General features: G+C 40.4%; 1 protein-coding gene and 1 long non-coding RNA gene across 2 annotated transcripts in view; one reads left to right on the top strand and one right to left on the bottom strand.

The window, feature by feature from the left end:
• The window catches only part of LOC116186809, a 40,644-nt gene extending 38,348 nt beyond the window's left edge, over positions 1–2,296 (top strand). The window contains exons 2-3 of the long non-coding RNA XR_004151850.1: positions 616–1,261; positions 2,022–2,296. This is a non-coding gene — a long non-coding RNA (uncharacterized LOC116186809). The remainder of the gene's footprint in view (positions 1–615; positions 1,262–2,021) is intronic.
• The window catches only part of LOC102678880, a 123,731-nt gene that overhangs the window by 33,290 nt on the left and 77,080 nt on the right, over positions 1–13,361 (bottom strand). The window lies entirely within an intron of this gene.

The following is a 13,361-nucleotide window of genomic DNA, read 5'->3' as shown; positions in this document are numbered from 1 at the left end:
TTTTTTTTTTTTTTTTTTATTTGGCGTGTAATTGGATATTTTAAGGATAATAGATTACAACGATATATAGAATTTCCTGGACTGCATTGACGTAATTAACGTCCCAAATCGAGTGGGAAGTTCTCGAAAGCGTAGCAAGCATCCATAAATACTTCCACGAAACGAAATTGCTCGTAAATTTTCTGCACGAGGAATCTTTTATCTCTTAATGTTCTCCCTTTCCTCTTTACGGCCACAAGTACAAGATAAGGGATGCTCGTCCCCTTCCTTAATCTCCTCTTCTTCACCTCGTTCAACCGCTTTCCTTTTGTCCGATTCTTTAATCGTATCTCTCATTGCTCACCTAAATTCTATCCAAATTCTCGCTTATTGAAGTAAGTTAGAGATCAAAAAAATAAAAAAATAGCAAAAGTACACTTAATGATAATTTACAAAAAATGGTAACACAATATAGAAAAATAATCTAATTTCAATTACTTAATAAGTTTCATCCTTAAAATATCGTGCAAAAAATTTGCATTATCGTATCGTGTCCCTAGACTTTCACACGTTTCAATTTTCCATATATAAATAAACGACGTTTTGCTAACCTTGTACATTCCTTTTCTGTTTCAGATTCGGCCTGTTAAAGATACATTAACGATACATTAACACTCCTCAATACGATAGACACACTCCAAGTGATAACAAATGAATTTAGCGGAGAATGGTGGAGGAGTAATTAATGGGAGAATTTTCGTTTCGCTATCGTTATTCAGTTCGGCCGGCGCGGAAAGACAGGGTGCAGGTGTTGCCTGTGTCAGATAATGGCTCGGCTATCTGCACATCCGCTAATTCGGGATAGGAGCTCGCCGGCAAAATCCTGACAGCAGGGAGTTTTGGCCGAGTGGTCGCCACACCACTAGATAGATAGATAGATAGAGAGAGAGAGAGAGAGAGAGAGAACTGGTAATTGGTGTCTGAAAGCTGTTTTCACCCGGAAACCAATCGTCCTCCTCTTCGACGAAACTTTCGCAGCGGAGTTTCCAGATGTAGACCATCCACCGTCGTGTAACCAATCGTCGAAACCGTGCCACCCAGCAACCCGTGGAAGAAAAATTGCGGCCGGTGAAGCGCGAAAACTGTGCAGGGAACACGTGGAAAAGTTTGGTGGCCGTGGTTGGCTAGCGTGAAACCGCATCACTTTTCTGATCGCCGATATCACGGGAATACTCTGATTGAACCGTTACAGAAACGTTACAGAACAGAAAAAAACCTTTAGGTAAGCGAGATTTTCTAATTGATATTATTCTTGCATCTCGCTCTTTTAATCAATTTGATGATATTCGTTATTTCTTAAAAAAATATTTTTTTCTTCCTTTCTTTTCTTTTTGGTTTATGTTCGAGTAGAGGAGATTTAATAATAATTTTATTAACGAAATTGAATTGCTTTGGAGTGGAAGCCTTATTTCATTTCCATAGATTCGAAATAAATTTAATTAGAGAAGAGGTACCTTTGCGGTGCCTCTGTTTTCCTTTTGGAGAAGGTATTTCTCGTTAAGGTATGGCGTCGTTCGAGAGATCGGTTTGATTTGATAAATTTCGCGCGAAATTTCTATCGAGATGGAAGAGAAGAGAGCGAAATCGCGCCCCTGAAAAAAACGGGCGCGAAAACGAACGAGGTTATTTCCGATATCACGCAAATGATATGATACTTTCGCGTGCTGTCTACATTCGTATTACTGGGCTTGTGGTATCCGCAAGTTTGTGAACTCGAAACAACCGCTTATTCTCCCCAATCTCATATAAAATTATTCCAGAGAAAAAGGGAGGAAAATACAATGGAAATATATTTAAGTATATGTAAAATCAACTCTCGATTCAATAACTCTATTAACAATCTTCGTGAGAGTTTTATTCTCAAATATAATACATTTTCGTGCAACGAAATGAATTATTTGGAAGACATACGATGATCGATTCGTGGAAGTGGATCGAAATATCGTTACATATACGAACTAACATCATATTTTGTTATTCAGGGATGAAAATCCAGAGCAGCACAACTGACCACAGCCACTAGCTTCGTACGTACACGAAACGAGCCGGCCACATTCACGAGCGAGCTCCCAGGAGTCGTATAGTTGGTGACTAGTAATTAGCTAGACGAGTGACACTATCTCCTTTATCACTCCCCGTGGATACAACGAGCACGCGATATCCTAGCTCAGGCCTCGTATACATTCGTTTCCTATAATTTAGCGTACGTATAATTCCTTGTTATCGGATCAATCATAACGTATAATTCACGTAGGTATTCGTTTCAACGAATAATACGTGAATGAATACAAACGACACGATCATCTTGGGAATCGCAGCAAAATCTTGTTTCGAAATCGAACGAAACCTCCCGTCTCATTCTCTTCATCCCCTCTTTTCTCATTCTTCATTTTCATTCGAAGAAGAATCTGGCTACAAGAGAGCTGATGGTTGGTGGAATCTTCTTTTCCAATGCAATTCCATTCCTCCCCCATTCTACCCTTTTTATCCTTGCTCGCTCTTGCGTATCCAGGTAGATTTGTACATATACCCTCCATCCTCCATCTCCGAACACTCCATCCCCTCTTCCGGTTTTCATTCCCCGCGTGTCTTTCCCAGCTGCCGAGGCGTTTATCCGGATGCTTTTCAGCTACGTGCACACCTGGAAGATGTTCCACGGGAAAAAAGGACGAGTTCATAACCCGGGATACAGACGAGAATATAAAGCAGACAGCACCATCTTATAACCTTTTCCTCCCAACATCCTCGACATTTTTCTTCGTTCTTCTGCTTTCTCCTCCGTTCTCGCTGTAACCACAGTTTTTCCATCTTTAAAAGGATCGAGTAATTTTCGTGGAGAATGTTTACGGCTACCCGAACGAAATTTCGCGAAAACGAAACGTAGATCTATTAAAGGAAAAACGAAGGAAACGGAAAGATAGTAATAAATAAAAAATTGGAAATATCGTATACGTGTAATGAAGACATACGATGAATATTTTTGAGTTCAATAGATCGTGGATTATTATTCTAAAATAACGAAACGAAATATTATTTATAAAGAAGGAATTCAAGAAAGAATCTCGCGTCACTTTTATTCTCTCGACCGACGATTCCGCTGAAAACTGACAACTGTCGTAATCGTTGCACCCTGGCGAATAATTCATCACAAATTTTCATTTTCTCGTCGATCAGCATCATCATACGAGATTTCCTCCCCCCTAGCCGCCCAAAGCGACCGAAATGCGTATAATCCCTCGAATTTCGATCGCACAATAAATGACTAATCACGCGGAATGCGATTAATTAAACGATCCCCTCAGTTAACCGGCGTATTATTAATCACGAGGCTGAATGTTTCAACGGGTTTGCACCGATTTAATTAACATCGATCAACGCACGGATTAAAAATTAACATCGCTTCCGACCCACCCCCTCCCTTTTCAAACTTTCAGCCTAATTAACTTCGATCCCCGCGTACCCACATCCGGCGGAAAGGAATGGAAAATGAAAATTGAAGGGAAAATTATCGATTCTTTGCCTTGATCGAGCCCGACAAAGGGTTTGGGAGAGACGTTGAAAGCGATGGTGCTGCAACTTATGAACAATCTTGTGTTATACGTAACAGGTCCCTTGTGCCATCGGGGACATCGTGCTCGCTACCATCCCCTATCCACCCCCTTAGCACCCCCCTTGTCCGTAGGACGCTGTAAACTTGCTATATATATCTCGATATCTCGACGTAACATCGCCGCTCGTAATTTAGCCAACAGATTGCCCCGTTCTGACACTCGCTGTTATATGAACGTGTTCCACGATTAAAACAACGTGGAACGCGTTCAATCATTTTCGAAAATTTGTGCGATTGGCTCTCCCGATTTGCGATTCAAACGAGGGAGTGAAATTTCGAGAATGGAAAGCGAAGCGATAAATTATTTCGCCAGGAGAGAGAGAGAGAGGGATCGCTTCTTTGGAAAAGATGAGTCTTGGAGGATTTCAATATAAATCAACGGCTTATGAATATTAACAAGTTTAAGTTTCTTGTTGACTTGTTGTTCTCGCACTGCTCAAGGTTTCAATCTCTCGTACGTGAAACTTCCGTTTACCATAACGGGACAATTTTTACTCGATACACACGGAAGTATTATATGGTTTTTCGGCGTTATTAAAATTTTTGGAAGGAATTACATTATGGAAAAATTCGTTATGTAAGTATTCAATATTTGGAAGAGGTATTATTCAGGTTGAAAATGTTTCGAAGAAATGATTACATATTTGTGGAGGATTGGAATGAATTTATTAGAGCAATAAAGTAATGGATAGATCATATCGTATCGACCGAAAATTATACCATCGTGCTAGGCTATTATTTATGCCTAGAATCTAGTCCTCCGCAACGTTTATAGTCTTCCCTCGGTCGGAACGTTAGATAACGCGTAATGCACGCGAAATGCCCGATGCAATTAAACCGCATTTATGACTCTGCATCTCGGTGGCGAACTTCGTTCATTGACAATAAAGCGAAAATGGATGTGCATTAACACTGTTTTCGCGTCAAGTGGCTTAGCAACTTCGACAACCGAACGAATCATCTCATCCCATGAAACTCGTCTCCGCTCGCCGCATAATCGATAAAACCTCCTCTATTCGATTTTTGAATCGAATTTCGAAAAATACATGTATCGATCTCTTCACAAAAAATTTCCATCTCTCTTGTTTGTATTTCCTAAGTCTTCGTTCGAGTGCAATTTCTAATTTCTTTTTAAAGAAAGAAAAAGGAAAAAGAAAGAATTAATTCCATTGCGTTAGCAAAGTTTAAAATCGAAAGGGAAAAGAGATACTTATTTTTAAGTAACGAGTTAACGACCTCCTTCCCTATCTCGGAGAAAATAAAATATAAAAGTACAACGATGGTGGGCGTAATTTTTTTCGAATAAACAGCGCGACCGTAGTGTAATTCCGCTACGATACGATCTTCCGGCACAATGGAGCTGCGCCCGATTCAGCTTGGATAAATCAAAGCGGAGGCCACGATAAAACCTCGGGACTTTTCTTCCCAGACAGGGATAAACTCGAGAGCAAGTTTTCCAGGCCGAGGCAATAACCGCGCGACGTCGCGACGCCCCCGCAATCGTATTCATTCCGCTCGCTTCTTTATTTATTTGTTACCTCTTTTTTCTTTTTTTAACTCTCTCTCTCTCTCTCTCTCTCTCTCTCTCTCTTTCAATTTTTTAGTCGAATTAATTAACTCCATGCTCGCTAATATGGGATACGCCATCGCCTCATTTGTCCTCGACTGTTTGTCATTCCACTAGCGAAGAAATCTTCTTTTGTGCTCGCTGAAAAAGAAACGACGAGGGTGACATGGTCACGTAGGAGTTTTAAACGATGTCTCTGTGTGTATCATTTTATGTCTTTTTTTTTTGCTTTTTTTTTCTACCCCTGTACCGAAGTAGTCTTCTCGTTTTCCCTTTCTTCTTTGAGAAGTCTCTCTCTCTCTCTTACTCAACTGGGTCCTCCTCGTGGTCGCCCTCGAGCGTCTCGAGAGTGGTTTCGTTTTCCTCGAAGTGACGCGCTTCGAGGTTGACTGAAGGGCTTCTACGAGGCCCAACGCCTGGGTTTAATGGGCTTGATGCATCGTGAGGGGTGGATAACCTTTGAGGACAGAGGCTGCTTAGAATTTTCGGTCGAAAGCTTTCGGCTCCCCTTCAACCCTTTGTTTCAAACTTTCTTTTTGATTCGCGCAAAATCCAAATATCCCTGATGCATTATAGAAAAAAGCATAGTATTATCTCTTTAATGCAATCTCTCTTCCAACATCGTGATACGATCCATTTCCTGAGATGATGTTGAGATACTACAAGATTGTTTTCTAAACTTTTTTGAAGAATCCGAAAGAATACGAAATTTTCCCCAAAATAAATTATTTTGAATTATTTTCTTAGACCGTACGCAACACAAGCATCGATTCTTAACCTTTATTTTCGAAACGGATCTTGGCACAAAGGAAAATTGAAAACACCCCAGAACGGGAATAACGGGAATTAATAAATCAAAAGGTTGATCCATCGTGAATCAATTCCAGCGAAACATTCCAAATCCAGCCATCCGCCGCATTCATATCACGTAAAGCGATACCGAGTAGTGATATCCGGCGAATGATCAGCCGTCAAAACCCGGACAGATTTATTAAGAACGATCCGCGACATCGTGCACAATCGTGTATCCCAACGATCGTGTATCGTTGATACGCGCGATAAGCGGCGCGCCCCCACCCCCGCGTTAGCTATTTAAATCGGTATCACGAGTTTACGCCGCGAAACCTCTGAACGGAATTAAGCGCGCGGATAATTGCCTCAGACGAGAAAGTTCGGCTCGTGTTAGCCGGCGGGAGGGGGGAAATTTGCTGACGGATGATTCGCCATCGGCTCTCTCGAGTTTTGTATCACTTGGAACCGGAGAAAATCGGGTCACTCGTCCGTCGAGAGGCATCGATTTACCGATGAATTCTAATTAGACCGGATGGAGAGCTCTCTTGGAGAGTTTAAAAAAAGGACACGTAGACACGGTTCTTGAATGGGCGCGAGCGCGTGCCTAGTCAGACACTGTTCAGAGGTTTATATTGTTCTCGCCCTGGTGAAAAGGTGTATTCATCTCCCGTAGAGCGGATGCACGTGCGCATTGCGAAATAACCAATGGTGATAATGAATCGAGGGGGATTATTTTTAAGCCCCCGCAGTTTGTAATCTGAACGAGGAGATTAAATTTCCTTCGCGGCGTGCCGTTGGAGAATATACTGTTGTTGTTGAAATAAAGCGTGCGTTTGTCAGGTGTGCATCCACTGGGATATATTCTGATATATTGAGATAACGAGTTGGTTAATTCGAAAGAACGAAATGAAGGCAAGAAGAAGAGGTTTATTTATTATTGGTTATATAAACGATATTGAATCAGATAACTCTAATCTTCGTTTAATACAAATTAAATTGTTTATAAATTGATAAACAGATTTCAATGAAAATATATCTTCTGCGTATCACGGCACGATACGTTTGAAATTATATCAGGAACGATAATATAACGTTAATCGTAATCGTGCCGCGATTTACGACAAAACAGTTTCGATTTAACGTATCACAATTTGGATCATATATAATCCCCCTGACACAGTATAAATTGGATAATAATTTCTGAAACGATGCAATTAAGATATATATAAATTAAATTATTCAACTGGTCGTCCTTAAATCTTACCACATCGTTACATCGTTCGTTCGAATTTCAACCAAGTCTCGAAATAAAACTCGGAAAAAGACCAGAGAAGAATTGAAAAATTTGGCGGAGAAAATTCTTTCTACAAATTTCTTTCCAACGGCATTGAATCAGATTTCACGCTCTCTCGATGCAACTCTCGATGTTTTCCCCTGGCTTGTCGTACAGCTAACCAAGCTTAAGCTGCTTAGAACTTCGTAACCTCTCTCTCTCTCTCTCCTTCTCTCTCCCGTTCCGGATGTAGACACCAGGCTCCACACCGCCCACGCGACAATGGCTGGGCCACGAATTTGAAGCAATAGCGCCATTGGCGGCCGGCGTAACTCTGATGTATCGGCGGATTAGGCAACCAACCACGCCATTTCAGTCGGATTTTCCTTCGACCTCGATACTCACCCGTACTCACTCTCCTTACTCTCCTCTGCAAATGGTATTCCGTCGAAGATACGCTCGTAAAACGTCAACCAATTTGCCGGATGATCCCTGGCATCTCGTTCTCTACGCCACGCTCTTTAGTATTCATGGAATCCTTCCCATTACTTTAATCAGTGTTTCTAATTAGAACTTATTCCTGGATAATATTTCTCCTCGTCTCGGACGAGATTCAGTTTTATTTCGGGTGGAGAGAGAGAGATATATGGCCTCTTTCGGTCGTAATAAAAATAATTTCTTTCCTGGGGGAGGGGGAGGATTCTTTGGGTGGATCGTTTAATCTCGGTAAAAGGGAGTATTCGAAAAAATGAAATGTATGTACTACGTAACACTTGCGTGTTTATTTTTTTATATATAGAGTAAAATATGGAATAACAAGTAATTTAAATAGATCCATTGTGCGAGTTTCAAGAATTTCACAAACAGAGTTTGTTTGAAAGAAATAACTCTTCCGATTTGTGTGACTCGTATGAAAAAAGGGATATTGAACGATTAATCTTCGAAATCTTTGAAATTCTCTTTCTCATAATCACGACATTGAAAAAATAATTGACCCATAAAAAAAGAAATCAATTTCAACAGCTTCCATTCCGAACCATTGATTACAAATATATGTATACTCGAAACATTTTCGTGCGAAGGGTTAAACAAATTTAAAAAAGAGAGAGAGAGAGAAAAGAAAAAGAAACACGACTCTTTTGTGCATGTTTCGAAAGCAGTCGACCACAACGTTGGTCGTTCCTTGTACGCCGCTGATAAACGTGCAAGTTCGGCCACGAGGAAGGGATGCGCCATAATGGCGCAGGAGTGGTAGCCCATTGTCGTGTACACAATGAATCTCTCGTTTGAGCATTCCTAAGGAGAACGTCTCCGCCAGTTCCGGGATAAATGCCGCGAAGCATCGTTGTCAAACAACTTTACCTACACCCCCTTCGATCCATTGCCCGCTCGAATACTTGGACTAATCTTCATACTAAACTAGGGGGACCTTAGGGGATTCCTCCCCCAAATTTTATCGAACTTTGTGGAAATTCGAAGCGAACGAAATATTTGCAATTCCCGAACTCCAAAATACATTCAACATATTCGACGTTCGATAATATCGAAATTTTTGAAATTTAATACGCGATTGTTTGCGGCTGGCACAAAGGGCCGACATTTAACCATTTCAATTTCCACGCGAATATTGGTCGAAAAAATAAAATTCATCACGGGATCTCGATTAACCCCCACGATGTGCATTCGCGTTGCCATTCCCTGCCCGTTGGGGCGGGAAAATATCAGAGATCGATCGGTTTACACCGTGTTCACAAGGGCACACCGAGGGAAACAACGTTGGAACAATGGAGTTGGCCGCTTCGATACACATCCTTCAGACGTAAATTCCCTTGCGCTTGGTCGACATCTTACATCCCCTCGAATATTCCACCATTATTCACTTCCTTTTCCTTCCTCCCCCACTCTTCTCTACCCCTGCTATCCCGGTTCCATCCATCCGAGCACAAAGAGAATTCGCGATAACGGGATACATCGTTTCCCTCTGGATATCCTCTCGACGACGGTGATCGCGCTCTTCGAGGACTCTCTTGTTGGCCCATCGCGTCGAGCGATAAATTAAACGACTTCCGTACCGAGAGGGTTCGCCCAGAGGGTTCACCGAGAGGCCTTGGAACTTGGAAAACGTTGAAGATGGATCCTTAATGGGTAAAGTTCCGTTGACGAAACAATCGATGGTCCGTGTGTCGAGGATGATAGAGATTCGAGGGGATGATTAGTTAGCGGAAGCTTTTCTAAGCTTTTGTCAATCGTTGTTGTCGTTCGAAGTTTAAAACACGAGTTGCGATTTGTACGAGAGCGCGTTTGTATTTCGTATAAAATTGTATAATAAAATAAACAAGGAAAATTTTTCGATTCGAGATAATAACGAAATAGTTTTCAATAGGCATTTCCATGGATTTAATCCCGCGCTTTGTCACCGAATTTCACCCGGCGTAATACGAGTAAAACGTAATTCGTGTCCCGACGCTGACAAATTTACTTTTCCACGTACGAAGAGATGTACTATGAAACGGGACAATACACGCTCCCATTGCCTCCATTGTTTCCCCGCTAAATGGAGGCAACGATAGAGAGAGAGAGAGAGAGAGAGAGGGTGGTGAAGGGAGAAAGGAGGAGGGGAAAGATGAAGAAGAAAAAAAGAAAAAAAAATTCCGTGAGAGTTCCTCATCAACGGTTCAGTAATAACTCGTGCATCCCCCTCCATTTTGTCGCGCGTTATTAATTCCTCGATCGTCGTCCAACCGACCTAGCTTATCCGTCTGTGCCAAAAATAAAGTCGTGCCGGTCCCGTTCACGCCTTTTCCACATTTACACGTTTCACCATTCTCAATTTGTTAACACAAAAGTTAAAACGGAATCTCGCGGATACTTTGAGAACCAGGCTATATATACCATCAGCCTCTGAATACCGAAACTAGATTCGTCCCGATTTTCCACGTCTTTATTTAGCGATTAAATCCGAGGCAAAGGAGAATCGGGCCAAATATATCTTTCTCGAACGCAACAAAAAAAAAAAATGCATTCGAATTTGCATTGCGAATCGAGAGCGAATATTGCGAATAGTATTCTCCAAATTTTCACGGGGTTTTCACGGGGTGAAGATATTAAAATTGGTATATCTCTCGTGCGATCGGGAATCGTTGAAGATGAAAGATGAAGAAAATTGAAATTCGAAACATATTCGGAACATAACGCGAATTATACTCGTTCCACACGAGTTCGATCGAGTTCGAGTGGTTTAAACACTTGGAGGGTTGAATCACTTTGCATGGAGGATTAACGAAGCCTTGGTTCACGCGTCGACGTTGTCGGTTTCGAATCAGATTAAACGCGATGTAAACCTTCGCGATATCATCCTCTTTACGATGATAATAATCCGTGTCTCGGTTAATTCGCTGTGCAAATAATGATCGTGGAACCGATCAGGATATTGTGCAATTATTGTAGGAATGATAGGATCGTGGACGATACGAGGGGCGAGATAAATTAATTAGAGGACGTGTAAATAATCGTTTTTCTTTTTTCGAGCTAATCTCTCTGGGGTGACGTTTCCATTCGCGAATTTACGCGCCAACTTCTCCTCCTCGGTCTCTTGAGAATTCAACAACTTTCCTTTTACCTCCTATGGAGCAAAGAGCGCGAGAGGGGTCTGAAGCACGGAGTCGGTCTGAAGCGCATCGTATCGCATTGGCGAGAAACGAGAAAGGCGAAAAGGAGAGAAAGGAAGAAGAAATTTCGAACATGCAAAAATTCGTCGACCGAAAAGTAAGAAGAGAAAGAAATTTTAGAAATGGAATGGGATGGAAGAAGGGGGTGAGAAGAAAACTAAGGGCGAAAGAAAGAAACGAGAGAGAGAGAAAGAAAAAAAGAGAAATGGGAAAGAAGGGAAGATCTTTTGGAGAAATGGAAGAAAAGATAGCAGGTGGAAAAACCGCGAAGAAATTCGAAATGTAAATAGAAGGGGTTGGAATCGGACCAACATCCACCTAGTGCATGCATGCATCTGTATTCAACGTTATCCTTAACTCGTAAAGTAAACATTCACGGAAGAGCACCGTGGCGCAAAATATAAGCATTAAGATTCTACGCGAAGCCGGAAACTGCGGTGCATCACGCGAATCAAAATTCCTTCGAAATATGCGTGCGTTTATTCCGTACCGATAACACCGAACCAGATCCAATTGTCCGTACGATTTTCCATTATATATTCACGATTCATTGATAAAATACGCGCGTTAACGTGTTCACGTCAATTTTTCTCGGTACACCTCGCTATTATTCCGCTAATTAATTAATACGAATTTTCGGATATCGAATTTAATGAACGACATTGTGCACCGTCACGCGATTATTTTACGCGCACTCGGATTTCGAACAGCATTGTTTGTAACTGGAATTATCAATTAAAACGTCGCGATAAATAAGAAAGTTGTTATCGTTCGACTTGCTACGAAAAAAAACGATGGAAAGAAAAATATTGGAACGATGTATTTTGAACAATATTTCTGGAAATATTTCACCCACATTTTCGATTGTACGACTGATCGAGGTAAAAAATTGTCCGTCAACTATTATTGAAAAAAAATACTTGAAGTGAAAAACACGAGCACAAGAAATTACACTTCTTTTTTCTTTCCTTTCTCTCGAGACTTCTCGAGCTACAGTTTTATTCGGACGATAACTGATTTGTAGCCGTGTACCGATTCAATCGCATAAATCTTCTTCCCACCCCTCTCTGTCCATTCTTTCTCTCGAAGCCTGGCCTCGTTTACACTCACGTGGAACGAGTGCAAGTGTGCGCGCGTTAACCTCACCGTTTCGCTTAAGGGTGAAGAGTTGGTGGCCGCTCGTGCGCGTTTCCTACGCTTCCACTATCCGACATCCGACTACTGTCGCAATAATATCCTTCGCTCCTTCGCCACCTTCGCTCTGTGATTTATCCTTTCGAAACCCACTTCGCGATGCGAGGAAGGCATTAGATCGTCGGGAGAAGAATACGCATTTAACGTAATTATGAGACAATTTGAAACAACTTTTCTCCAGATCTCGAGGATTAAGTTTACAAATTCGTAGATTTCGTACAACGTTCGTTAATTTATTCGTTGATTTAAATTAATCTGCGCGAAAGGAGGAATAGGATTAGAATAATGATTTTCTGATAAAAAGGATTTGTAAATAGTTTGGATTTAATTAAGTTACAAATTGATATTGCGGGAATTAAAAGGTTTGTCGAAAGTGTGCGAGGATTTTAATCAGGTTAAGAGGAATATGGAATTAAATTATATGAGTTTTTTTTTTTTTTTTTTAAAGCACTTCTCGATGGGGGAAAAGTTTTGAATAATTTTATGATTCGATAAATTGTCGATTGAGTGTGCGTTGAAAAATTGAGGAAAATAGAAGGAGCGTGCAATGAAGTTTATGCAAAGTTGAGCCTGTGTTGTATGAATTAAATTTTACGGATAGAAAGTAGTTTCGAATAATTGATTGAATTTTCAATCGAAATTTAAATAACAAAATTTATATAATTAAGGGTGGAAGGATGCGGATATATTCTTATATATAAGAAGAATATATAAAATGAGAGGATAACTTTAGCGAAAGTTTTTAACTAGAAAAATAAGAAATGACGGTATAATTTCACAAATATTGGATTGTCAAATTGCAATTCTACTAAATTGGATTCGATTGCAATTTTCACAGCCAATTTTTCAGAAAAATTCTTCCTAAAAAATCTTCTAAATCGATTCTTTTCGAAGGAATGAAATTTCTTCGACATTATAATAATCGCAGCATGCAATTCTCTTCTTCTCCAAATTGATCCCTTCGTTTCGTAAACGAAACATTTACACGTTCTCTTTAATTTTTCATAAATATTCGTGAAAACATTTCGTTTAAACATTTCGAAACGGAATCCTATATAAGCAAATATTCGCAATTGTTCTAGAAGAAGAGAATAGAGTTATAAAAAAATAAAAAAAAAGAGGAAGAGGAATATTTCTAATGCTGAAAATTGAAATTTTAAAGCAATAAATAAATAAAACGAAAACACAAAAGAGAGAAGAAAAAAAAATATCAAAAAA

Source organism: Apis dorsata, unplaced genomic scaffold, assembly GCF_000469605.1.
Source record: "Apis dorsata unplaced genomic scaffold, Apis dorsata 1.3 scaffold_58, whole genome shotgun sequence".
Taxonomy (NCBI): Eukaryota; Metazoa; Arthropoda; class Insecta; order Hymenoptera; family Apidae; genus Apis; species Apis dorsata.
The sequence above is the reverse complement of the archived record's forward strand: the minus strand, read 5'-3'. Positions and strand labels throughout refer to the sequence as shown.